The following is a 26502-nucleotide window of genomic DNA, read 5'->3' as shown; positions in this document are numbered from 1 at the left end:
ACCCATGTCTGTGTCTTTTCAGGTGCCAATGCTTGTTTCCCATAACACCCATGTCTGTGTGTTTTCAGGCGCAAATGCTTGTTTCCCATAACACACACGTTTGGGTCTTTTCAGGCGCCAATGCTTGTTTCCCATAACACCCACGTCTGTGTGTTTACAGGAGCCAGTGCTTCTTTCCCATAACACCCACGTCTGTGTCTTTGCAGGTGCCACTGCTTGTTTCCCATGACACCCATGTCTGTGTCTTTACAGGCGCCAATGCTTGTTTCCCAAAACACCCATGTCCGTGTCTTTTGCAGGCGGCAATGCTTGCTTCCCATAACACCCATGTCTGTGTCATTACAGGAGCCAATGCTTGTTTCCCATAACACCCACGTCTGTGTTTTTACAGGAGCCAATGCTTGTTTCCCATAACACCCATGTCTGTGTGTTTACAGGAGCCAATGCTTGTTTATCATAACGCCCATGTCTGTGTCTTTACAGGAGCCAATGCTTGTTTCCCATAACACCCATGTCTGTGTCTTTACAGCCGCCAATGCTTGTTTCCCATAACACCCACGTCTGTGTCTTTACATCCGCCAATGCTTGTTTCCCATAACACCCACGTCTGTGTGTTTGCAGGCGCCAATGCTTGTTTCCCATAACACCCACATCTGTGTCTTTGCAGGAGCCAATGCTTGTTTCCCATAACACCCACGTGTGGGTCTTTTCAGGCGCCAATGCTTGTTTCCCATAACACCCATGTCTGTGTGTTTACAGGAGCCAATGCTTGTTTCCATAACACCCATGTCTGTGTCTTTACAGGTGCCAATGCTTGTTTCCTATAACACCTATGTCTGTGTCTTTACAGGTGCCAATGCTTGTTTCTCATAACACCCATGTCTGTGTCATTACAGGAGCCAATGCTTGTTTCCCATAACACCCATGTCTGTGTCTTTACAGGCGCCAATGCTTGTTTCCCATAACACCCATGTCCGTGTCTTTTGCAGGCTGCAATGCTTGTTTCCCATAACACCCATGTCTGTGTCATTACAGGAGCCAATGCTTGTTTCCCATAACACCCATGTCTGTGTCTTTACAGGAGCCAATGCTTGTTTCCCATAACACCCACGTCTGTGTATTTACAGGAGCCAATGCTTGTTTCCCAAAACACCCATGTCTGTGTGTTTACAGGAGCCAATGCTTGTTTATCATAACACCCATGTCTGTGTCTTTACAGGAGCCAATGCTTGTTTTCCATAACACCCACGTGTGTGTCTTTTCAGGTGCCAATGCTTGTTTCCCATAACATACACGTCTCTGTGTTTGCAGGTGCCAATGCTTGTTTCCCATAACACCCACGTCTGTGTCTTTGCAGGAGCCAATGCTTGTTTCCCATAACACCCACGTCTGGATCTTTACAGGCACCAATGCTTGTTTCCCATAACACCCACGTCTGTGTCTTTTCAGGTGCCAATGCTTGTTTCCCATAACACCCACGTCTGTGTCTTTTCAGGTGCCAATGCTTGTTTCCCATAACACCCATGTCTGTGTGTTTTCAGGCGCCAATGCTTGTTTCCCATAACACACACGTGTGGGTCTTTTCAGGCGCCAATGCTTGTTTCCCATAACACCCACGTCTGTGTCTTTTCAGGTGCCAATGCTTGTTTCCCATAACACCCACGTCTGTGTGTTTTCAGGCGCCAATGCTTGTTTCCCATAACACCCACCTGTGGGTCTTTTCAGGCGCCAATGCTTGTTTCCCATAACACCCATGTCTGTGTGTTTACAGGTGCCAATGCTTGTTTCCCATAACACCCATGTCTGTGTGTTTACAGGAGCCAATGCTTGTTTCCCATAACACCCACGTCTGTGTGTTTACAGGAGCCAGTGCTTGTTTCCCATAACACCCATGTCTGTGTCTTTACAGGTGCCAATGCTTGTTTCCCATAACACCCATGTTTGGGTCTTTACAGGCACCAATGCTTCTTTCGCATAACACCCATGTCTGTGTCTTTGCAGGAGCCAATGCTTGTTTCCCATAACACCCATGTCTGTGTCTTTACAGGAGCCAATGCTTGTTTCCCATAACACCCACGTCTGTGTGTTTACAGGAGCCAATGCTTGTTTCCCATAACACCCATGTCTGTGTGTTTACAGGAGCCAATGCTTGTTTATCATAACACCCATGTCTGTGTCTTTACAGGAGCCAATGCTTGTTTTCCATAACACCCACGTCTGTGTCTTTTCAGGTGCAATGCTTGTTTCCCATAACACCCACGTCTGTGTGTTTGCAGGCGCCAATGCTTGTTTCCCACAACACCCACGTCTGTGTCTTTGCAGGAGCCAATGCTTGTTTCCCATAACACCCACGTCTGTGTCTTTTCAGGAGCCAATGCTTGTTTCCCAAAACACCCACGTCTAAGTCTTTTCAGGTGCCAATGCTTGTTTCCCATAACACCCACGTCTGTGTGTTTTCAGGCGCCAATGCTTGTTTCCCATAACACCCACGTGTGGGTCTTTTCAGGCGCCAATGCTTGTTTCCAATAACACCCATGTCTGTGTGTTTACAGGAGCCAATGCTTGTTTCCCATAACACCCACGTCTGTGTGTTTACAGGAGCCAGTGCTTGTTTCCCATAACACCCATGTCTGTGTCTTTACAGGTGCTAATGCTTGTTTCCCATAACACCCATGTCTGGGTCTTTACAGGCACCAATGCTTGTTTCCCATAACACCCATGTCTGTGTCTTTGCAGGAGCCAATGCTTGTTTCCCATAACACCCACGTCTGTGTGGTCTCAGGCGCCAATGCTTGTTTCCCATAACACCCAAGTGTGGGTCTTTTCAGGTGCCAATGCTTGTTTCCCATAACACCCACGTCTGTGTCTTTGCAGGAGCCAATGCATGTTTCCCATAACACCCACGTCTGTGTCTTTTCAGGTGCCAATGCTTGTTTCCCATAACACCCACGTCTGTGTCTTTTCAGGTGCCAATGCTTGTTTCCCATAACACCCATGTCTGTGTGTTTTCAGGCGTCAATGCTTGTTTCCCATAACACACACGTGTGGGTCTTTTCAGGCGCCAATGCTTGTTTCCCATAACACCTATGTCTGTGTGTTTACAGGAGCCAATGCTTGTTTCCCATAACACCCACGTCTGTGTGTTTACAGGAGCAAGTGCTTGTTTCCCATAACACCCATGTCTGTTTCTTTACAGGTGCCAATGCTTGTTTCCCATAACACCCATGTCTGTGTCTTTGCAGGAGCCAATGCTTGTTTCCCATAACACCCATGTCTGTGTCTTTACAGGCACCAATGCTTGTTTCCCTGCTGGACCTGGAGGCGGCGGTTCCGTCAACGGCCACCAGAGGGCGCTCCTCGCCTGCTGATGATTCCACTGAGCTGCACATGGGATGGAAGGGAGAAGGGTTTCCTCTTCCGGGTCAGCGGCAGCAGAGACAGCACCAGCAGCAAAGCTGACACCACTTCCTGTCTCTCCAATTGTGTGTCCAGCCTGCTGCAGAGGAGGAAGGAGCCCTTTCTGTCTGAGCAGCGACCTTCATCTTCAGACCCTCGCGGACCCCCCCTCAGACTCCATCTCTGCCCCCCCCTCTATCCCCACAGGAGGAGGAGAGAGCCTGGACACGTCTGCACAGGTGTCTGCTCAGGTAGGAGATTGTCAGCACCTTCTGTGTGTTTACAGGAGCCAATGCTTGTTTTCCATAACACCCACGTCTGTGTCTTTTCAGGTGCAATGCTTGTTTCCCATAACACCCATGTCTGTGTGTTTGCAGGCGCCAATGCTTGTTTCCCATAACACCCACGTCTGTGTCTTTGCAGGAGCCAATGCTTGTTTCCCATAACACCCAAGTGTGGGTCTTTTCAGGTGCCAATGCTTGTTTCCCATAACACCCACGTCTGTGTCTTTGCAGGAGCCAATGCATGTTTCCCATAACGCCCACGTCTGTGTCTTTTCAGGTGCCAATGCTTGTTTCCCATAACACCCACGTCTGTGTCTTTTCAGGTGCCAATGCTTGTTTCCCATAACACCCACGTCTGTGTGTTTTCAGGCGCCAATGCTTGTTTCCCATAACACCCACCTGTGGGTCTTTTCAGGCGCCAATGCTTGTTTCCCATAACACCCATGTCTGTGTGTTTACAGGAGCCAATGCTTGTTTCCCATAACACCCACGTCTGTGTGTTTACAGGAGCCAGTGCTTGTTTCCCATAATACCCATGTCTGTGTCTTTACAGGTGCCAATGCTTGTTTCCCATAACACCCGCGTCTGTGTGTTTTCAGGCGCCAATGCTTGTTTCCCATAACACCCACCTGTGGGTCTTTTCAGGCGCCAATGCTTGTTTCCCATAACACCCATGTCTGTGTGTTTACAGGAGCCAATGCTTGTTTCCCATAACACCCACGTCTGTGTGTTTACAGGAGCCAGTGCTTGTTTCCCATAATACCCATGTCTGTGTCTTTACAGGTGCCAATGCTTGTTTCCCATAACACCCATGTCTGGGTCTTTACAGGCACCAATGCTTGTTTCCCATAACACCCATGTCTGTGTCTTTGCAGGAGCCAATGTTTGTTTCCCATAACACCCACGTCTGTGTCTTTTCAGGTGCAAATGCTTGTTTCCCATAACATCCACGTCTGTGTGTTTTCAGGCGCCAATGCTTGTTTCCCATAACACCCAAGTGTGGGTCTTTTCAGGTGCCAATGCTTGTTTCCCATAACACCCACGTCTGTGTCTTTGCAGGAGCCAATGCATGTTTCCCATAACGCCCACGTCTGTGTCTTTTCAGGTGCCAATGCTTGTTTCCCATAACACCCACGTCTGTGTCTTTTCATGTGCCAATGCTTGTTTCCCATAACACCCATGTCTGTGTGTTTTCAGGCGCCAATGCTTGTTTCCCATAACACACACGTGTGGGTCTTTTCAGGCGCCAATGCTTGTTTCCCATAACACCCATGTCTGTGTGTTTACAGGAGCCAATGCTTGTTTCCCATAACACCCACGTCTGTGTCTTTTCAGGTGCAATGCTTGTTTCCCATAACACCCATGTCTGTGTGTTTGCAGGCGCCAATGCTTGTTTCCCATAACACCCACGTCTGTGTCTTTGCAGGAGCCAATGCTTGTTTCCCATAACACCCAAGTCTGTGTCTTTTCAGGAGCCAATGCTTGTTTCCCATAACACCCACGTCAGTGTCTTTTCAGGTGCCAATGCTTGTTTCCCATAACACCCACGTCTGTGTGTTTTCAGGCGCCAATGCTTGTTTCCCATAACACCCACCTGTGGGTCTTTTCAGGCGCCAATGCTTGTTTCCCATAACACCCATGTCTGTGTGTTTACAGGAGCCAATGCTTGTTTCCCATAACACCCACGTCTGTGTGTTTACAGGAGCCAGTGCTTGTTTCCCATAATACCCATGTCTGTGTCTTTACAGGTGCCAATGCTTGTTTCCCATAACACCCACGTCTGTGTGTTTTCAGGCGCCAATGCTTGTTTCCCATAACACCCACCTGTGGGTCTTTTCAGGCGCCAATGCTTGTTTCCCATAACACCCATGTCTGTGTGTTTACAGGAGCCAATGCTTGTTTCCCATAACACCCACGTCTGTGTGTTTACAGGAGCCAGTGCTTGTTTCCCATAATACCCATGTCTGTGTCTTTACAGGTGCCAATGCTTGTTTCCCATAACACCCATGTCTGGGTCTTTACAGGCACCAATGCTTGTTTCCCATAACACCCATGTCTGTGTCTTTGCAGGAGCCAATGTTTGTTTCCCATAACACCCACGTCTGTGTCTTTTCAGGTGCAAATGCTTGTTTCCCATAACATCCACGTCTGTGTGTTTTCAGGCGCCAATGCTTGTTTCCCATAACACCCAAGTGTGGGTCTTTTCAGGTGCCAATGCTTGTTTCCCATAACACCCACGTCTGTGTCTTTGCAGGAGCCAATGCATGTTTCCCATAACGCCCACGTCTGTGTCTTTTCAGGTGCCAATGCTTGTTTCCCATAACACCCACGTCTGTGTCTTTTCATGTGCCAATGCTTGTTTCCCATAACACCCATGTCTGTGTGTTTTCAGGCGCCAATGCTTGTTTCCCATAACACACACGTGTGGGTCTTTTCAGGCGCCAATGCTTGTTTCCCATAACACCCATGTCTGTGTGTTTACAGGAGCCAATGCTTGTTTCCCATAACACCCACGTCTGTGTGTTTACAGGAGCCAGTGCTTGTTTCCCATTTTACAGGTCCCAAGTCTGGGTCTTTACAGGCACCAATGCTTGTTTCCCATAACACCCATGTCTGTGTGTTTACAGGAGCCAATGCTTGTTTCCCATAACACCCACGTCTGTGTGTTTACAGGAGCCAGTGCTTGTTTCCCATTTTACAGGTCCCAAGTCTGGGTCTTTACAGGCACCAATGCTTGTTTCCCATAACACCCATGTCTGTGTGTTTACAGGAGCCAATGCTTGTTTCCCATAACACCCACGTCTGTGTGTTTACAGGAGCCAGTGCTTGTTTCCCATAACACCCATGTCTGTTTCTTTACAGGTGCCAATGCTTGTTTCCCATAACACCCATGTCTGTGTCTTTACAGGCACCAATGCTTGTTTCCCTGCTGGACCTGGAGGCGGCGGTTCCGTCAACGGCCACCAGAGGGCGCTCCTCGCCTGCTGATGAATCCACTGAGCTGCCCATGGGATGAAAAGGAGAAGGGTTTCCTCTTCCGGGTCAGCGGCAGCAGAGACAGCACCAGCAGCAATGCTGACACCACTTCCTGTCTCTCCATTTGTGTGTCCAGCCTGCTGCAGAGGAGGAAGGAGCCCTTTCTGTCTGAGCAGCGACCTTCATCTTCAGACCCTCGCAGACCCCCCCTCAGACCCCATCTCTGCCCCCCCTCCCCCTATCCCCACAGGAGGAGGAGAGAGCCTGGACACGTCTGCTCAGGTCTCTGCTCAGGTAGGAGATTGTCAGCACCTTCTGTGTGTTTGTAGAAATAGACTGAATAATCCTGGATCTGTGCGCTGCATCTTACTGCACTGTGAGGAATCTAAACACTGCGCTGCATTTTACTGCACTATAAGTAATCTATACACTGCACTGCATCTTACTGCACCATGAGGAATCTACACACTGCGCTGCATCTTACTGCACCGTGAGGAATTTACACACTGCGCTGCATCTTACTGCACTGTGAGGATTCTACACACTGCGCTGCATCTTACTGCACCATGAGGAATCTACACACTGCGCTGCATCTTACTGCACCATGAGGAATCTACACACTGCGCTGCATCTTACTGCACCATGAGAAATCTACACACTGCGCTGCATCTTACTGCACCATGAGGAATCTACACACTGCGCTGCATCTTACGGCACCGTGAGGAATTTACACACTGCACTGCATCTTACAGCACTGTGAGGAATCTACACACTGCGCTGCATCTTACTGCACCATGAGCAATCTACACACTGCACTGCATCTTACTGCACTGTGAGGAATCTACACACTGCACTCAGATACTGTTCGAGTGCGGAGGGGCACCAGACAGGGTTGCCCCCTGGCCCTCCTGCTTTTTTCCATGGCTATGGAACCCCTGGCCATGATACTACGAATGCAAGGGGAGGAATGGGGAATCCCAATGGCGGACGGAATACATGCAGTCTCGCTCTATGCGGACGACCTCCTCCTGTATGTCAGGGATCTCGCCAACGCCCCGGGGTCCCTAACTGGGATATTCCGGACCTTCAAAGCCGTGTCAGGCTTGAGAGTCAACTGGTCCAAGTCAGGTGCCTACCCCTTCAGCTCGGACACGCCTGAGTGTGATGTCCGGATCGGTGGCGAGAAGCTCGACTGGTATCCCACCACGTTTAGGTATCTGGGGATCCACGTGTACAGGAACCCGTCGGACATCCTGGACGGGAATCTGATGAGAGCGATCTCCTCCATACGCGCACAGATAACCTTCTGGAAAACTCTGCCCTTGAATGTGCCTAGCCGTGTGGCGCTGGCTAAAATGATTGTTCTGCCACGACTCTTGTATTACTTTGCCAATATCCCGACTTACGTCCCTACCAGGGTGTTCCGTGAACTGGAGGTTCTACTTCGCAGCCTTATCTGGAATGCAGGCAGTCCCCGTGTGGTGCTGGTGAAAATGTACGTGACCACTGACTCTGGAGGCCTCGCGGTCCCCAACCTGGAATTATACTACCTGGCAGCGCAACTACAATGGGTGTCGGGATGGTTGTGTGGCAAGACGTTAGAGGACGCTGCCACGGACGCCACTACCTGGACCCAAGCACAGCTGTGCACATTGTTCCATCCCCTGACTAAGGCCCCCCGCCCTGCACAACTCCACCTAGCAGTGGCACGCAAGTGCTTCCTGCGCTGCCTGAGACTTACCCGAGTGGCGACACCGTACGCCCCAACACTCCCTTTGCTGGGCACTCCCAGAGAAGACGACGTGATGATGGAAGCCATGTTGGAGAGATGGACACGGGCGGGTGTGGAAACCTTAGGAGACCTTTATACAGACGGCGCCTTGCTTACTTTTGCTGAACTCACTGCGAGCACAGGCTTACCGGCCGGGCAGTTCTTACTGCATGCGTCGCTGATACTCACGCTGGCGAATGCCTGGGGGGACCTGTCGGAGGAACCGCCGATGCACCACTTCATGCAGTACTTGCATGTCATGGGCAACAGCACCCACATAGTGCACTGGCTCACACAAGCCCTCTTGGTACATACACAGCCCTCAACCCTACAGCTGAAATACAAATGGGCGGCAGACAGAGGGAGGGACTGGACGAACAAAGAATGGGCAATGGTGTTGAGCGGTCCGATCAATATCTCACGCAACCCCCGCTTCAAGATCATACAGTTCTATATCTTGCACCGCGCCTAACTGTCGCCGGATAAGATGAACCGGTATTTCATGGTCACTGACGCTGCCTGCCAGAGATGCTCCCTAGTGGGAGCAGACTTCCTACACATGCTCTGGCTGTGCCCCAGCATCCAGTCCTACTGGGACATGATCGCGACACTGCTAACGCAATGCACAGTCGTAAATTCACCGGAAACATGGGAGGCCTGCATCCTGGGGCTCTATAAAAGGACCAAACTGAACAAGGTACCGACTAGGTTTTGGGACCTGGGACTCATAACAGCCAAACGCCTCCTCACCAAGCGCTGGAAGAACAGCGAACCTCCACACATACGACACTGGTTTACTTCTTTTACTAACTGGGCGCGGGCGGAAGGCAACGTCCTATGCCAAGAGGAGACAGCGGGGCTCAAGAAGCTCCCCATCGCACAGCTTTGGGATGATACTCTGAAATCCTTCCAGCAAACAAGCCTGGAACACGGTATCACTTAAACTAGGACCCTCTTTTAACACAACCTGTGGACAAGGGACACAAAAATGGCCGCATGCGCCCACCGCCCCCTTCCCTATCTGCACAAGGCACATGCCACAGCATACGCAGTCCTCATGAAGCACCAATGCGTAGATGCACACCACACCGTGCCTACCGTTCCGCATGCCCACGGACGCTACCGCTTAGCTACATGCTACACACAGTTACGCTGTCTTTTCACCTCTCCTATTTCCTGACACTAGAAGACCCCACCCCACCCCACCCTACCACGCGCTTTAAACATAGCCGGCGACTGTGCCGCAACCAGATGATATTACTCTAGCGTCAATACGCTGGCCCTCCTCGCGGTTCCTCCGCGCTCCCCTCTTGCTCTCATCATGACTAGCCCTACCCTCAGTAGCAAAGCCCCCTTCTTATCTATACGCACACAGACATCCTAGACTGTTATTTGTCTTTCTCCCTATCTCTTCCCCCCTGATTTGTTTCGCATTCTTGTTCATATATCGGTTATGTTTACAAAACCAGAATCCTTTCTCCGTTGACTCGACTCCACAAAATGTGCGTATATGATATTGGTAACTACACTTCGTCTGGTATTCTATAGTTCCTTTGCACTACCATGACACACGGCGTGCTGCAAGTAGACTGCGGAGAATGACCGGGGTACATGTTGCCCTGCACTTCGATGACAACCTATTACTGCTACCATTGACACCTAACCCCCCTTGCAATCTCGTCAATATCGGGCGGCGACACACATACTAGGATACGAGGCACGCCGATAGCGGCTTCACCTGTCAGCTCGCAATGTTGCCACTGTCCACGACTACTCTCCTATCTTCACATGTATCACTGTTGCTCTATGCGGTCACTGTGTCGCTGTATAAACTGCAATTGATGTATGGTTTCTGTAATGTTGCATCCACCGCCTCTTGCTGACACATATAACACGCATGACTACGATGATGCCGAGATGCCGCTAGCATATATTGAACCCAAAAACAGCGAAAAACCATGAAAAACCATAGCCCTGTAATTTATCTGATATGTAAACTATTTGATCAGTGCACGCTTTTCTCTACCACGCCGCCGGACCCCAGGGTTGTTGGCTGAACGGCTGTGTTCATCCACCATTGTTGAACAGAAACTGCACTCAACGCGGCGGGCCCCCTGAGGGTTGTAGGCTACTTGCTGTGTCACCTCAGAACTGTGCAATGAAGGTCTTATAAAAAAAAGAAAAAAAATGAGGAATCTACACACTGCGCTGCATCTTACTGCACCATGAGAAATCTACACACTGCGCTGCATCCTACTGCACTGTGAGGAACCGACACACTGCGCTGCATCTTACTGCACTGTGAGGAATCGACACACTGCGCTGCATCTTACTGCACTGTGAGGAATCTACACACTGCGTTGCATCTTACTGCACTGTGAGGAATCTACACACTGCGCTGCATCTTACTGCACCATGAGGAATCTACACACTGCGCTGCATCTTACTGCACCGTGAGGAATGTACACACTGCGTTGCATCTTACTGCACCGTGAGGAATCTACACACTGCGCTGCATCTTACTGCACTGAGAGGCATCTACACACTCCGATCCAATCCAATCCAATCAGAAATTTGTATAGCGCGCTACTCACCTAGAGGGTCTCAAGGCGCTTAAGGGGGATGGGATCGCTATTGATCGAACAGCCAGGTTTTGAGTTGTTTTCTAAAGTAGAGGTGGTCCTGGGTAAAACGGAGGTGGGTGTGGAGGGAGTTCCAGGTCTTCGCCGCCAGGTAGGAGAAGGATCTTCCTCCCATGGTGGCTCTTCGGATGCGTGGAATCGTGGTGAGGGCTTGATTGGATGATCGCAGTTGGCGGGTGGGAGTGTAAAAGGTTAGGCGATTGTTTAGGTATTTGGGTCCTAGGTCGTGGAGGGCCTTGTGTGCGTGGGTGAGGAGACGGAACGTGATTCTCTTGCTGACGGGGAGCCAGTGAAGGTCTCTTAGGTGTTCGGCTATGTGGCTTTGTCGAGGTATGTCCAGGATGAGTCGAGCGGAGGCGTTCTGGATGCGTTGACGTCTTTTCTGCAGTTTGGCTGTGGTTCCGGTGTAGAGGGTGTTACCGTAGTCCTGTCGGCTGGTGACAAGTGCTTGGGTGACCGTCTTCCTTGTTTCGATGGGGATCCATCTGAAGATCTTTCGGAGCATGCGTAGGATGTTAAAACATGATGATGAGACGGCGTTGACTTGTCTGGTCATCGAGAGGGAGGAGTCTAGGATGAAGCCCAGGTTGCGAGCATGGTCCGTTGGTTTGGGTGCGCTGGCAAGGGCCGGGAGCCACCAGGAGTCGTCCCAGGCAGAGGAGGATGATCCTAGGATGAGGACTTCTGTCTTGTCTGAGTTCAGTTTTAGGCGGCTGTTCTTCATCCACTCGGCTACTTCTTTCATCCCTTCGTGTAGGTTGGTTCTGGCTGTGGTTGGGTGTTTGGTGAGGGAGAGGATTAGCTGAGTGTCGTCCGCGTAGGAGATGATGTTTAGGTTGTGTTGGTGTGCGATGGATGCGAGGGGGCTCATGTTGATGTTGAAGAGGGTGGGCTGAGTGATGATCCTTGTGGTACGCCGCAGATGACTTTGGTGGCCTCTGATCTGAAAGGGGGGAGGCGGACTCTCTGGGTTCTTCCGGCTAGGAACGAGATGATCCAATCCAATGCCTTATCTTGTATCCCGATGTTTCTGAGGCGTTGTACTAGGGTGCGGTGGCAAACCGTGTCGAACGCTGCGGAGACGTCCAGGAGGATGAGGGCCGCTGTTTCCCTGTTGTCGAGTAGGGTTCGGATGTCGTCTGTGGCTGCGATGAGGGCAGTCTTGGTGCTGTGGTTGGCTCGGAAGCTGGACTGTGAAGGGTCGAGGGAACCGTTAGACTCAAGGAAGGCGGCGAGCTGCTTGTTGACGGTCTTCTCTATGACTTTGGCGGGAAATGGGAGGAGCGAGATGGGGCGGTAGTTCTTAAGTTCGGTGGGGTCTGCTGAAGGTTTCTTCAGAAGGGCGCTGAGTTCGGCATGCTTCCAGCTCTCCGGGAAGGTCGCGGTGTTGAAGGAGCAGTTGATGATGTCCCGGAGTTGGGGTCCGATAGCGGAGTCTGCCTTGTTGAAGATGTGATGGGGGCATGGGTCGGTAGGCGATCCGGAGTGGATGGAGTTCATCATGCGGATGGTGTCTTCGGTGCTGATCGGGGTCCAGGCACGGAGGGTGGCGGTGGGGGGTTTCGGTTCAGTGATAGGGGCAGTGGTCTGGTCGCCGAAGCTGTTGTGTATGTTTGCGATCTTGCTGTGAAAGAACGAGGCGAGAGAGTCACAGAGGTCTTGAGAGGGAGTGATGTTGTTGTTGCCGGCACTGGGATTGGTGAGCTCTTTGATGATGCTGAAGAGTTCCTTGCTGTTGTGGGCGTTGTTGTCTAGTCGATCCTTAAATGCTGACTTCTTGGTGGTGCGGATCAGCTGGTGGTGTTTGCGGGTGGCGTTCTTGAGGGCGGTCATGTTGTCTGTGGTTGGGTTTCTTCGCCAGGCTTTCTCGAGGGTGCGGCAGTTCTTTTTGGAGTTCTTGAGGTCGTCGTTGAACCAGGAGGCTTTTTTGCTTCCTGGCTTGTTGGGATTGTTTTTCAGGGGTGCTAGGTCGTCAGCACAATGGGTGATCCACTGTGTGAGATTGATGGCTGCTTCATTTGGGTCCGTTGATCTGGCGGGAGCGTTTTGATTCAGTGAAGTGGTGAGCTGGTCGGCGGTAATTTTGTTCCAGTTTCTGCGGGGGACCTGTTGCGGGAAATGGTGAGTTGTGTTCTTTCTGAAGCTGAAGTGGACGCAGCTGTGGTCTGTCCAGTGGAGTCCGGTGGAGTGGCTGAAGGAGATGTGCTTGCTGGAGGAGAAGATTGGGTCGAGCGTGTGTCTGGTGTAGTGGGTGGGGGTGTTCACCAGTTGTTTGAGTCCGAGATTGGCGAGGTTGTCCAGCAGGGTGGTGGTGTTGTTGTCGATGTAATTCTCCAGGTGAAAGTTGAGGTCCCTTAGGAGAATGTAGTCAACGGAGGGGAGGGCGTGTGGCCTGACAAAGTCAGTGATGTCTTCGCTGAATTGTGTGCGGGGTCCTGGGGGTCTGTAAATGAGGGTGCCTCTCAGTGTGGTCTTGGGGTCGGTGTGTATCTGGAAGTGAAGGTGTTCGGTGGCTGTGAGGGTGTCGTCGGAATTGGTCGAGATGCGGATGGTGTTCTTGTGGACGATTGCGATGCCTTCTCCTGTTTGGTTGATGTGGTCCCTTCGGATGATCTTGTATCCGTCCGGGATGGCTATGGCGATGTCGGGCGCTGATGAGGCGTTCATCCAGGTTTCCGTGAGAAAGGCGAGTTATGGTGTCGAGTAGGTTCCATAGTTCAATGGCGTGTCTGTGGACCTAACGGGTGTTGAGCAGGATGCACTTCAGGTGGTTGTTGTTGGAGCTCTGTTTGGCGTGTGCGGTTGAAGTGTGGGTCCTGATGCAGCAGAACTTGCAGGCTTGGCAGGTGAAGGGTCCATGGGTGCGTCCTGGGGTGGCTCGGTGGCAATCGGGGAGTCGGCCGGTGTTGATTGCAGTGAGGGTTGCGTCGTCGTATGTTTTGCGGGAGGGATGGCCTCTGCGGGAGCCAGGGGGTCTAGCACTGGGCGCGGTCCGGGTGCGGACGGGGGCAGACGGGCTTACCTTTGGCGCGCCTTCGGCGCGCATAGGGCCGCTCGCTGCGCGTTTGCCACTCTGTCATAAGTGGAGAGTGGAGGGGGGCGGAGCGAGGGAGGAGCAGCTGGGAGGCGGGAGCGGGGTGGCGAGGTCCGGGATGCTGGAGGGAACGGGGGTGGGGCCGTGGGGGAGCAGCGGCAGGGAGCGGGGAGGGTTAAGAAGCACAACGAATGGCACCAAAACAATGCAGGCGAGATCGGGGGCACAATCTGGCACAAATACAGGTTAATAAACAATATCGATACGATACCAGGCACAATTGCAGGCGAGATCGGGGGCACAAGTAAGGCACGCCAAGGAGCGAGTGGAGCGACCGGTTCTGACCAGGTCAGGACGGTCACAGCTCTTCACCTCGCGGGACTTCCCTTATGTTAACCAGTGGGAGGGAGGAGCAGCTGGGAGGCGAGAGCGGGTGGCGAGGTCTGGGGATGCTGGAGGGAACGGGGGTGGGGCCGCGAGGGAGCAGCGGCAGGGAGCGGGGAGGGTTAAGAAGCACAACAAATGGCACCAAAACAATGCAGGCGAGATCAGGGGCACAATCTGGCACAAATACAGGTTAAGAAACAATATCGATACGATACCAGGCACAATTGCAGGCGAGATCGGGGGCACAAGTAAGGCACACCAAGGAGCGAGTGGAGCGACCGGTTCTGACCACGTCAGGACGGTCACAGCTCATCACCTCGCGGGACTTCCCTTATGTTTACGAGTGGGAGGGAGGAGCAGCTGGGAGGCGGGAGCGGGGTGGCGAGGTCCGGGGATGCTGGAGGGAACGGGGGTGGGGCCGCGGGGGAGCAGCGGCAGGGAGCGGGGAGGGTTAAGAAGCACAACAAATGGCACCAAAACAATGCAGGCGAGATCGGGGGCACAATCTGGCACAAATACAGGTTAATAAACAATATCAATACGATACCAGGCACAATTGCAGGCGAGATTGAGGGCACAAGTAAGGCACGCCAAGGAGCGAGTGGAGCGACCGGTTCTGACCAGGTCAGGACGGTCACAGCTCTTCACCTCGCGGGACTTCCCTTACGTTTACCAGTGGGAGGGAGGAGCAGCTGGGAGGGGGGAGCGGGGTGGGGAAGTCCGGGGATGCTGGAGGGAACGGGGGTGGGGCCACGAGGGAGCAGCGGCAGGGAGCGGGAAGGGTTAAGAAGCACAACAAATGGCACCAAAACAATGCAGGCGAGATCGGGGGCACAATCTGGCACAAATACAGGTTAATAAACAATATCGATACAATACCAGGCACAATTGCAGGCGAGATCGGGGGCACAAGTAAGGCACACCAAGGAGCGAGTGGAGCGACCGGTTCGGACCAGGTAAGGACGGTCACAGCTCTTCACCTCGCGGGACTTCCCTTATGTTTACGAGTGGGAGGAAGGAGCAGCTGGGAGGTGGGAGCGGGGTGGCGAGGTCCGGGGATGCTGGAGGGAACGGGGGTGAGGCCGCGGGGGAGCAGCGGCAGGGAGCGGGGAGGGTTAAGAAGCACAACAAATGGCACCAAAACAATGCAGGCGAGATCGGGGGCACAATCTGGCACAAATACAGGTTAATAAACAATATCGATACGATACCAGGCACAATTGCAGGCGAGATCGGGGGCACAAGTAAGGCACAGCAAGGAGCGAGTGGAGCGACCGGTTCTGGCCAGGTCAGGAGGGTCAGAGCTCTTCACCTCGCCTGACTTCCCTTATGTTTACCAGTGGGTGGGGGGAGCAGCTGGGAGGCGGGAGCGGGGTGGCGAGGTCCGGGGATGCTGGAGGGAACGGGGGTGGGGCCGGGAGGGAGCAGCGGCAGGGATTGGGGAGGGTTAAGAAGCACAACAAATGGCACCAAAACAATGCAGGCGAGATAGGGGGCACAATCTGGCACAAATACAGGTTAATAAACAGTATCGATACGATACCAGGCACAATTGCAGGCGAGATCGGGGGCACAAGTAAGGCACACCAAGGAGCGAGTGGAGCGACCGGTTCTGACCAGGTCAGGACGGTCACTGCGCTGCATCTTACTGCACTGTGAGGAATCTACACACTGCACTGCACCTTACTGCACCATGAGGAATCTACACACTGCACTGCATCTTACTGCACCATGAGGAATCTACACACTGCACTGCACCTTACTGCACCATGAGGAATCTACACACTGCACCATGAGGAATCTACACACTGCACTGCATCTTACTGCACCATGAGGAATCTACACACTGCACTGCATCTTACTGCACCATGAGGAATCTACACACTGCACTGCATCTTACTGCACTATGACAAACCTGTCACACTGCACTGCATCTTAGTGCACTATGAGAAACCTGTCACACTGCACTGCATCTTACTGCACCATGAGGAATCTACACTGCGCTGGATCTTACTGCACCATGAGGAATCTACACTGCGCTGGATCTTACTGCACTGTGAGGAATCTACACACTGCGCTGCATCTTACTGCACCATGAGGAATCTACACTGCGCTGGATCTTACTGCACCATGAGGAATCTACACACTGCCCTGCATCTTACTGCACTGTGAGGAATCTACACACTGCGCTGAATCTTACTGCACTGTGAGGAATCTACACACTGCACTGCACCTTACTGCACCATGAGGAATCTACACACTGCGGTGCATCTTACTGCACCATGAGGAATCTACACACTGCACTGCATCTTACTGCACCATGAGGAATATACACACTGCACTGCATCTTACTGCACCATGAGGAATCTACACACTGCACTGCATCTTACTGCACCATGAGGAATCTACACACTGCGGTGCATCTTACTGCACCATGAGGAATCTACACACTGCACTGCATCTTACTGCACCATGAGGAATCTACACACTGCACTGCATCTTACTGCACCATGAGGAATATACACACTGCACTGCATCTTACTTCACTGTGAGGAATCTACACACTGCGCTGAATCTTACTGCACTGTGAGGAATCTACACACTGCACCTGCATCTTACTGCACCATGAGGAATCTACACACTGCACTGCATCTTACTGCACCATGGGGAATCTACACACTGCACTGCATCTTACTGCACTATGAGAAACCTGTCACACTGCACTGCATCTTACTGCACCATGAGGAATATACACACTGCACTGCATCTTACTGCACTATGAGGAATCTACACACTGCTCTGCATCTTACTGCACCATGAGGAATCCACACACTACGCTGCATCTTACTGCACCATGAGGAATCTACACACAGCACTGCATCTTACTGCACTGTGAGGAATCTTTGCACTCTTTGCTCAGCTGTCCCTGTTAATTTGTTGACTTGCACAAACCTATCCCTATGTATGAAGCATGTCCCGCAGTCAGTTGATTGTCAGTGCTACCCTGCTACCCCGTGCCACTTCACTCCCTTTGCCAATGTTTCCATCTCTCAGACTTGGCAGGAGCTTCAGTCAATGCAATAGTTTCCTGTGGCATAGGTTGGCTTGTGGCATTATCTGCTGCAGAGATTGTGTGTGTGTGTGGGCACAGACCTTGGGTCTGGCAGGGTGCAGGCTTGTCAAGCAGTGGAACGTATGTGCCTGTGTTTTTAATGTACCTCTGCAGGAGGAGGTGTGTCTGCAGGGTTGGTGTGTGTACCTGAGGGTGGCAACGGCATGCCTCCTGCGTGACTGTGGTGGTGGTGGTGGTGTTGGTGATCGTCGCAAGGGGGACTGGGTATGAGGGGATGCCGGCGTTACCTGGCGCTGTGGTGATGCCTGTGGTTGTGGATTTGGTGGCTGTGATTGCGCCGAGCTTGTGGTCCCTGCAGGCATGCTTTCCTCCTCATGTTGCCTCTCCTCTGGCCTGGCTGTCTTTGCTCTGTACCCTCTGCAGCATTGCGAGATGTCTCGCCTCTAATGACACAAATGTAGATATACTCACTGCTCTGTCTGCATTTGAATTACATTAAACATCATGCCTACCGATCAGTGGTTGTCCTGACATAGCCAATTACTTTAACAAGCTATTGTGTTTGCTAGCCTGACTGTCCTATACATAAGTTCACTCTGACTACATCCCCCATAATGCATAGCAGGTATTGAGTAAGACATGGAGTGGAGTGGGAGTCCCTATGCCACTATGGGGATTGGGGTTGGGGAGGGGGTAGCACAGCATGCTGGGCATGCTTCTTACCTTTTTTCTTTGCTGCTCTGGGGGAGCTGTCTACGTCTCCCACGCCACTCACACTCTCCGGCTGGATGGTGGACTCCACCATCTGTTCCAGTGGTGTTGGTGCTGGGGCTCAGTTCTTTCCTCCACCTGTTTTGGCAGCCTGCCTCTGCCTCTCTGCCATCCTTGCTTTTGCTGTCTTCCTGAGGTCGTACCACCTCTTCCTGACGTCCTCAATGGTACGCTGGGTCACACCTATGGCATTTATTTTGTCCCGAATGCCACTCTAGATTTGCCTCTTCTGTGATTCGAGTGGGCTGGGTATGCTCAGACGTGAGTCTCAGGCTCTCCACACCACTGGAGTCAAGCTATCCTGGCTGATGACGGCTGATAGCCAGAAACCGGTCCTAGGATGCTTGATTCCGGTCTGGGAAAGACATGGCTTGGTAGTTCGGACTGGACTGTTCCCATGAGGCACAGGGTCAGAGCTGATTTGCATATAGCCAGTGTCTAACCCAGGGTGGTGTGGAGTGCAAAAAAACGATGGATTTAGGCCCAGATCCTTGTACTGGGGTGAATGTATGACATTGTTCTACATTCTGTCCATCAACTGTGTTTTTTGCAATCTTCTGTGATTCGGGCACCTGGTGGGACTGCGGTCCAAAAAGCCTGTGATGGTCCTGGCTGACATTCTTAGTTTTCTTGTTTGTAGCTGTGAGGCTCTGTGGCTTCTGGCTCCTCAGCTCACCTGACTGCCTGCCTCACAGTGAGCTCCAGGTCCTGTGCAGCTGCCTGGGTGTGGCCACTTCCTGTTTGGGAGGTGATTGTGTGACACAGGATTGGCTGATTCATCGAATTCCACATTTTTAAATTACCGAATCGGTATTTACCGATTCGGTAATGAATTCTGTAATTCCGATTCGGTATTGGAATTTCGGTATTTTTGTTTTTTACCGATTCGTTCCGATTCGGTATTTATTACCGAATTTTAACGAATCGGTAATGTTTACCGATTTTTTTTATCATGCTACCTCCCTTTTGTGGTAATGGGTACAATACACTCTGTTTCTGGGATATAAGGTAGCACTTTGGGATGTGAAATTGTGTGAATGTACATGAGTGTGTTGGTCCACAATTGTTGTTTCAAATGCAATGTATTTAAATAAATGTGTCACAGGGCAATTTGAGTAAAAAAACTTTTTTTGTTATGTATATTTTTTCAGATTTGAACTCCAGGTGTAGAGATCCTCTATTGAATTGTCTCTGTGTGGTCCTGAGGAAGGTGGTCCCTACAACGGTTTCCCACCGAAACGCGTCGACCAATTTGTGATCAATACCCTTCATTGTTTAGAACTAATGAGTTTGGACAACAGTTACAGTACTATAGGATGTCTATGGTTGTTGTGAAAAGGAATGCATGTTGAGTGTGTACGTAAGTGGTTGTGTGTTTGGTTCTCTACCTGGTCTTTTGAATTTCTGTATATTGTGTGAATTGTACAATTAATGACAAACAACTACGGATTGATTATATTGAAAGAAATCCTTTTGTGAATAATGATGAATTTTACAATCACTGTTTTTATACACAAAAAAAGAGATAAAAAAGTTTTGATATGAAAAAATGAAATAAAATAACTCAAAATTTACATACAATTGCACTTTGTATATGCCCTGTTTTTTTGAGGTATTAGCCGTGTTAAAAGCATTTATAGGTCATGAGGGAGCATTCTGGTTTCTTGTAGTGTTTCTTCCCCTTTACTCCCTGGCCTCAAATTATTTACAAGAAGGGGTCTCCCAGTTCTAATTAATAATACCGATTTTTTTATCTACATCGCATATACCGAATTCTTAATACCGATTCGGTAAAATTTGGTATTAAGGATTCGGTATTCTTGATTTACCTACATATGGCCCTTTGTCGGGTCCTATTGTTGCTTAATCTTTTCGTTTTTGGTAAGGATGATTTTTTTTTTAGATGTCTATAACTTGAAACACAGTAGCAGGGACCTATGCTCCCTTTAGGCTGTGCGCGTGTTCAGTATCGCATGCGAGAGCGCCTTCGAATACATGACGTCAGTATGCCTGTTGAGCAAGTCTGGTTTTAGGGTTGTGCAGCGTGTTCAGCAATTTTAAGGAAAATGTCAAAATGACTCTGGTGATTAATGTTCCTGCAGGAGAGAGATGGAACTCTGTATAGTGGCAGTTTTGAGTTTTTATAAAGTAGTGTAGAGCAGTGGTTCCCAAACTTATGAATCCTGAGGACCCCCATTGAGTCACCACTGGAAGCCGGGGACCCCCAAGCAATTTGTATGAGTTAAATTTCAAATATTAAAGCAGTAATTCGAAAAAAATACACACGTGTGCACACAAAACAAATACTCAAAGTATTTAGGGGCAGATTTCCAATAAGTTACGCATCCATGCATATCATTTACAATGCTGCGCCTCATGGGGCAAAAAAGCACAGATGCATGACGCATCTGTGCCGTAAAGGTGGCGCATTGCTGGAGTTGCGTCGCAAGCGCGACACAGCTCCAGCAATGCTCTGAGGGGTCGAATCTTGTTAATGCTGCGTCAATCCTTACGCCTGCTTCAAGCAGGCGGAGGGTTTTGACGCAGCATGGGCCCCAAAGTGACTGAGTAAAATCTTGTAGATTTCACTCAGCCACTTTTAGGAGGCGTTCCTGCGCCGGAACACCTCCTTCTGGCGCAGGGCTTTACAACGTGGCGCATCTCTCAGATGCGTCACGTTGTAAATACCCTGCACCATGACGCATCTTTTGCGTCGCCGCTGCATCACGAAAGTGACGCAACAGTGGCGTAAAAGAGGAGCAAGGGGCTTGCAAATCTGCCCCTAAGGATTTTGGGGCCAGATGGGGCCTGACAAGGTAGCTTACCAACATTTACCAGCGCTGTTGCACGAGCGTTCCGCTTTTTAATCTCCCGTTTTTCTATCTTTGTTTATTTGAGTTTCATTGTCCCTGGTTTTTAACTGTGTGCTTATGCGCCCCCCTGTCCTCTCACCTGTACTATAATATTGGTGTAAACACCGCCGTTTGAGCGGGTCCGGTTCTGGGGAGCTTTCATTCTCGCTCGCCATCTTGGGAGCAAAGGGAGCGAAGGGGTCAATCTTGGGGGCCATCTTAGAGCGGTCTAGCGCTCTGGCGAAGCGGGATACGCCTACTTAAGGCGTCTGATGTTGAGGGTTCTGCCCTGACAAGGTAGCTTACCAGCATTTACCAGCGCTGTTGCACGAGCGTTCCGCTTTTTAATCTCCCGTTTTTCTATCTTTGTTTATTTGAGTTTCTTTGTCCCTGGTTTTTAACTGTGTACTTATGCGCCCCCCTGTCCTCTCACCTGCACTATAATATTGGTGTAAACACCGCCGTTTGAGCGGGTCCGGTTCTGGGGAGCTTTCATTCTCGCTCGCCATCTTGGGAGCGACGGGAGCGAAGGGGTCAATCTTGGGGGCCATCTTAGAGCGGTCTAGCGCTCTGGCGAAGCGGGATACGCCTACTTAAGGCGCACTACTCTGAGCGCAGCGGTGACGCGCAGCGGGCGCGCCTTCCCTGTGCCTGAGTCGTGCCAGAGTCCTGCCCGTCTGCGCTCGTCAGCTCTAAGGAGGCGCGGGGCGTGGCAGAACCCTTAGTTTCAGTCTCTCGGATCATGTTGTCTACTATCATGTAATGGAACTGTTGGCCATTAGGAGTCGGGCCACCATCTGCGACCATGGCCCTGTTGGCCCTTTATGTGGTCCATACCGGTGCACGCGTGGTGGATGGTCCTTGGCTTCTCCTGTCCCTATTCGAGCGATGGAGATGCTTGGCTCTCACAAGCGCTCAATGGGATCGCGGGAACTCATTATTTGGAACTTAAATGTGAGATCCTTGGTCAAACATCATCTGGAGATATATGAGCTTATCAAGGACGAGTCCCCTGATCTGTTCTTTATGACAGAAACTTGGCTGCAGGATACAGACACCTGTATCCTGAATTTGGCCGTTCCCCCGGATTATTCCATCTACACGTTGAATCGGGCTACTAGAGGGGGAGGGATTGCGCTGGCCATCAAGTCGTGCTATCCGTGTGAATGGAAAGCTTTAAAAATACCGGGCTGTGAGAGCGCTCTTTTTAAGGCTTCAATCAGTAATCACTTCACCTTCTCTGGTATTTTGATTTACCGTCCTCCGGGATGTGACTCTGCTTTCAGGGCTGGTCTCCCTGATTTAATTAGCACTATGGCATTAGGATGCTCAAATTTTAGTATTGTCGGGGATCTAAATCTCCATTTTGACTGTCCGACTGCCTCGGCTATTAGCAGCATCTTGGCCGACTTAGAGGCCCTGCAACTTAACCAATTGGTCACTTTGTCCACTCATACGGGAGGGCATATCCTTGACCCTTTTTTTACCAACTTAGAGGGGGTTAGAGTTCTATGCCCGACTCAGATCGCCTGGACAGACAATATGTTGGTGAAGGTGCTTTGTTCCATCCATGAGTCTCCCTTTAAACCGCAGGAAAGAACTGTGCTTAGGCGACATTGGAATAAACTGAGACTGGAGGACCTCTACCATCTTCTGGAAGAGACTCCATTGGGCCCTTAACAGAGGTGGAGCGAGGCTATGATCGCTTCTGCGAGTGGATTACCCACGCTCTTGACTCTCTGATCCCCGTGGGCTGGTCTAGGGGTCGCACAAAAGAGCCCAGCCCTTGGTATGACAGCTCTCTAGCGCATCTTAAAAAAGCCTGTAAATAGGCGTAGAGGGAGTGGCGAAATGCGTATGACCCGATGAAAAAGGTATGCTACCTCGCCAGAATTAAAATATACCATAGGGCAGTGTGTAGAACATGTGCTACCTTTTATGCCCAAGAATTTCATCGAAACTAATTTTCAAGGTGTTAAAGGACCTTGTGGAAAAGTAAATTTTGCCATGTTCTGTGTCCCTACGTGTCCTCCATCTTATGTTATGTGTGCATGATTAATATGCATATGTATTCCCCATGTTTGATTAAAGACGCAATTACAGTTGTGTCCAACTCTAGTATGCCAGTTTCCAGTTCTCGTGAAAGCTACGAGTATTAGGCCTATGTAAAGTCACGTTGCCACGTTTCTCAGTGTGCACGTTATTTCATTGAAAAGTCCCCGTTTCTAGGCCTCAAAAGGGCCCGGACACCAGATTCAGCTCCTGTCTCCTGAGCCCTCGCTGAGGAGCGATACAGCCCCCACCTGTATTCCTGACCCTTCACTTACTTCCTGCCTCACAGTGCCCGGCTCAGCCTGGCTCTGCCCACGAGTCTGCCAAGAGTATGTTATGATTCTAGTTATCAGTCCAGCCCTCCTTCTCTGCATTCCTAAGCTACTGAATCGCATCAATAGTTTCCGTCATTGTCTAGCCTTTACGTCTCCATGTAAGAGAAATACTGCATTTAATGGTCATTTAATATTCTTCAACACGCACTACATGTAGAATAATGCATGCTCCAGTCTTAGAGTCTGTTAGCCTTTCCCCTCCTGACTCTTAGTTTATATCAACATGTCCTCTAAACATTAGATACTAGATAGGGTTTAGGTACATGTCGCCCTGACTTTCCAGACTTCAGTCTCTACTCCTAGCGCAGAGTTCATAGCCCCCAGCTTCTCCTAGTAACACGTCATTGTCAGTTTGCGCGCACCACTAGGTTAGAGGTCCCGGCTCCTTAGGTAGCCCCCTCCATGTTTCCGCCCCATTTATGACATATTCTGTTACGTTTACATCACATGTCTATGTATACGCCTCTTGTTACACCCACTTTCACCCTTATCTTTCGCGACTGCTATTGACCACACCCACTGCTCCGCCTACTGTATTCACTGTAATGCAACTGTTTTAGTATATATGCTTGTGTACTGTTATTAAATGTTACGCCGTCGCCGATTCTTTTATTCCCTTACACCGATTCTGATCCTGCCCCCGGCAGCGCTGCCATCCTATTCCTGTGCAGGTTGTCCTGTTCCTGTCCTTTATGCTGTATTAAACCTGCAAAACTCCTACTACCTCGAATCTTGACTCTTATTTATTGAGCTATCTGTTATTGCTATGTCCAGTCAAACCTAGATCCGGTATTATTTATTTATATACCACATAATGGCGCCCGAATAGGGACTTGCCCTTTCCCCACGCGCCGGTGAAGCCACGCCGGCCCCCTGACCCTCTGCAGCCGTGACGGAACCATACCGTGCACGTGCAGATATTTCTGCTTCAAGTATCCCTCAGGCCCACGGAGGAGACGGAGGTGGCGGTCCAGCATCCAGACGAGGCGGTGGAGGAACGCGGCGAGTCCCGACCAGAGCCCAAGCCGAGAGTCCAAGGTCCGAGGTATCCGGAGGCCCACCCGTAACAGAAGTCCGAAGTTCGTCCGTCCGGCGTCGAAGCAGTCCAGTCCAGTCCGAGGCCTTCCGTTCTTGCTGCCCGGTGAGTACCGTTGCTGGGGTAGTATCTAGACAGGGTCAATCTAATTGACTTTGGTCCGTGGGTTTTGGTGGTACACAGACCCAAAACGAAGTGCCCACTTCGGTGGATGCGGGTCCTGACGTGTCTCTTTATGAGACCGGTAAGTTTCGTACTGTTTCAGCAGTACATCTAGTCTCTGTTCTAGTCAGTTCTGTTCTCGAGAAAATTCATGTATTCTGTTTTCAGTATTCCAGGTAGTATTCTGTTCGAACTGTTATTTTAAATGTTCTTTATGTATTTTAATGTCGTGGTATGAAAGTGGTGTAGTTATCGTGTTCATTGTGCATTGTATTGTGTCTAGATTACAGTTCAGTCATGCCCTTATTTTCTAAACTACGTCAGTTAAGAACTAGAAAAGGTCTGTTAGAAGAAGCAGTTCCTGTCCCGCCTAGGGACAGTCCAGGTCATTTTATGTATCAGAAGCATGGCATAAGTGCCATATTATATCTAGATTTATGGGTGGAGTACACCAAAGAGTTAGAAGAAAAGTATAGATGGCCCGTATCAGGTACGTGGGATGCCGAGTGCATCATGCGAGTAGAAGAAGCATTATGGAAAAAGAAAGCCAGACAGTCACAGAAAGATGCCACCGAGTTATGGCGCAAAGAATCTCATAAAAGAACCGAAAAAGAAATCAGAAAGTCAGAACTAAGTAGAGAATCCTTAGAACGAGCCCAAGAAAGGGAACTAATCGAGATAGGTGAACGAGTTAAAACCGAACAGTCAGACAGACAGAGGAATGCCCTTATTAAGGGTATGTACCCTCTTCTTGCCGAGGGCTTGCCAAAAGCAACCCCGGAGGCATCCAGTAATTTCCCGCCACCATTAGTTCCGACCAAGCTACGTCACAAACCGACCGCAGCTGATATTTTTATTTCGTCCTACTTGGACGACACAGTCCCAGAATATGCAAATCCTGTTCCGCCAGCTCCTGTAAATAATGTAAATCCTGCTCCTCCAGTCACCGGAGTACCTGCTACGGTACCCCCGGTCCAGCCCACATTACAATTTCCCACTCTGCCAGCACGAAGAGTATCAGTCGACGATTCCAGTTTAGGGGCCGCAGGAGGAGGTCCTCCTGGTACCCCGCCACCACACCAACGTGTAACGTTAGTCGAGTTACATGAACGTGCGTTACAGCGTACGCCCAAATATAAGTCCGTTGCAGAAATCCGACGAGCCCTTACTGAATGCCGCTATGATCCAGTCGCAGGTGATGATAGTACAGTTATATATTCCATCCGTGTAAGACGGGTGACCGGGTATTTGGACACCCTACCGGATATGAAAGAAGATCTAGACAGAATATATCGCTTCATCCGTACAGGGGATGATCCAGAAAGTATTGGCGAAGCCATGTCTCAAAGGAAAGCTGAGATCCAGCTCATGTTATTAAAGTTTCTGATTAATTGTTTAATAAGAGAACAAGATTCCCCGACTAAAGATCCGGCCGAAATGAGAATCCTGACAAAGTGGAGTGATAATATAGCCGAGGGTAAGCACAGAACCATCAGTAGTATAGAGAGTATGTACAAGAAAATTCGTAAAGAAATAATAAGGTTACACGAGAAACGCAAAGAAGCACTAGTAAACGAGAAAGAAAATGACTCTTCTACTGAAGAGGTAGACGACGAGAATCTCACTAGAATAGCGTACGTAGGTAGAACTAGACTTTCCGACCGACATTCACGTCTAGACTACAAGAAAACTGTTCCTCATCCAGCACCAGAACAAGGCTCTCTAGAACAA

General features: G+C 50.4%; 1 protein-coding gene across 2 annotated transcripts in view; it reads left to right on the top strand.

Moving 5' to 3' along the window:
- LOC144805402 (uncharacterized) overlaps positions 1–26502 on the top strand; it is a 284002-nt gene that overhangs the window by 172980 nt on the left and 84520 nt on the right. The window contains exon 1 of one of the 2 annotated variants that reach the window (XM_078671964.1): positions 6732–6950. The exons of the other annotated variant lie outside the window; for it this stretch is intronic. The gene's annotated coding sequence lies outside the window, so the exon portion shown is untranslated. Of the gene's footprint in view, positions 1–6731; positions 6951–26502 lie in introns of those variants that run through there. 2 annotated transcript variants of the gene reach the window in all.

This window comes from Lissotriton helveticus (assembly GCF_964261635.1).
Source record: "Lissotriton helveticus chromosome 1_1 unlocalized genomic scaffold, aLisHel1.1 SUPER_1_unloc_1, whole genome shotgun sequence".
Classification (NCBI taxonomy): domain Eukaryota; kingdom Metazoa; phylum Chordata; class Amphibia; order Caudata; family Salamandridae; genus Lissotriton; species Lissotriton helveticus.
The sequence above is the reverse complement of the archived record's forward strand: the minus strand, read 5'-3'. Positions and strand labels throughout refer to the sequence as shown.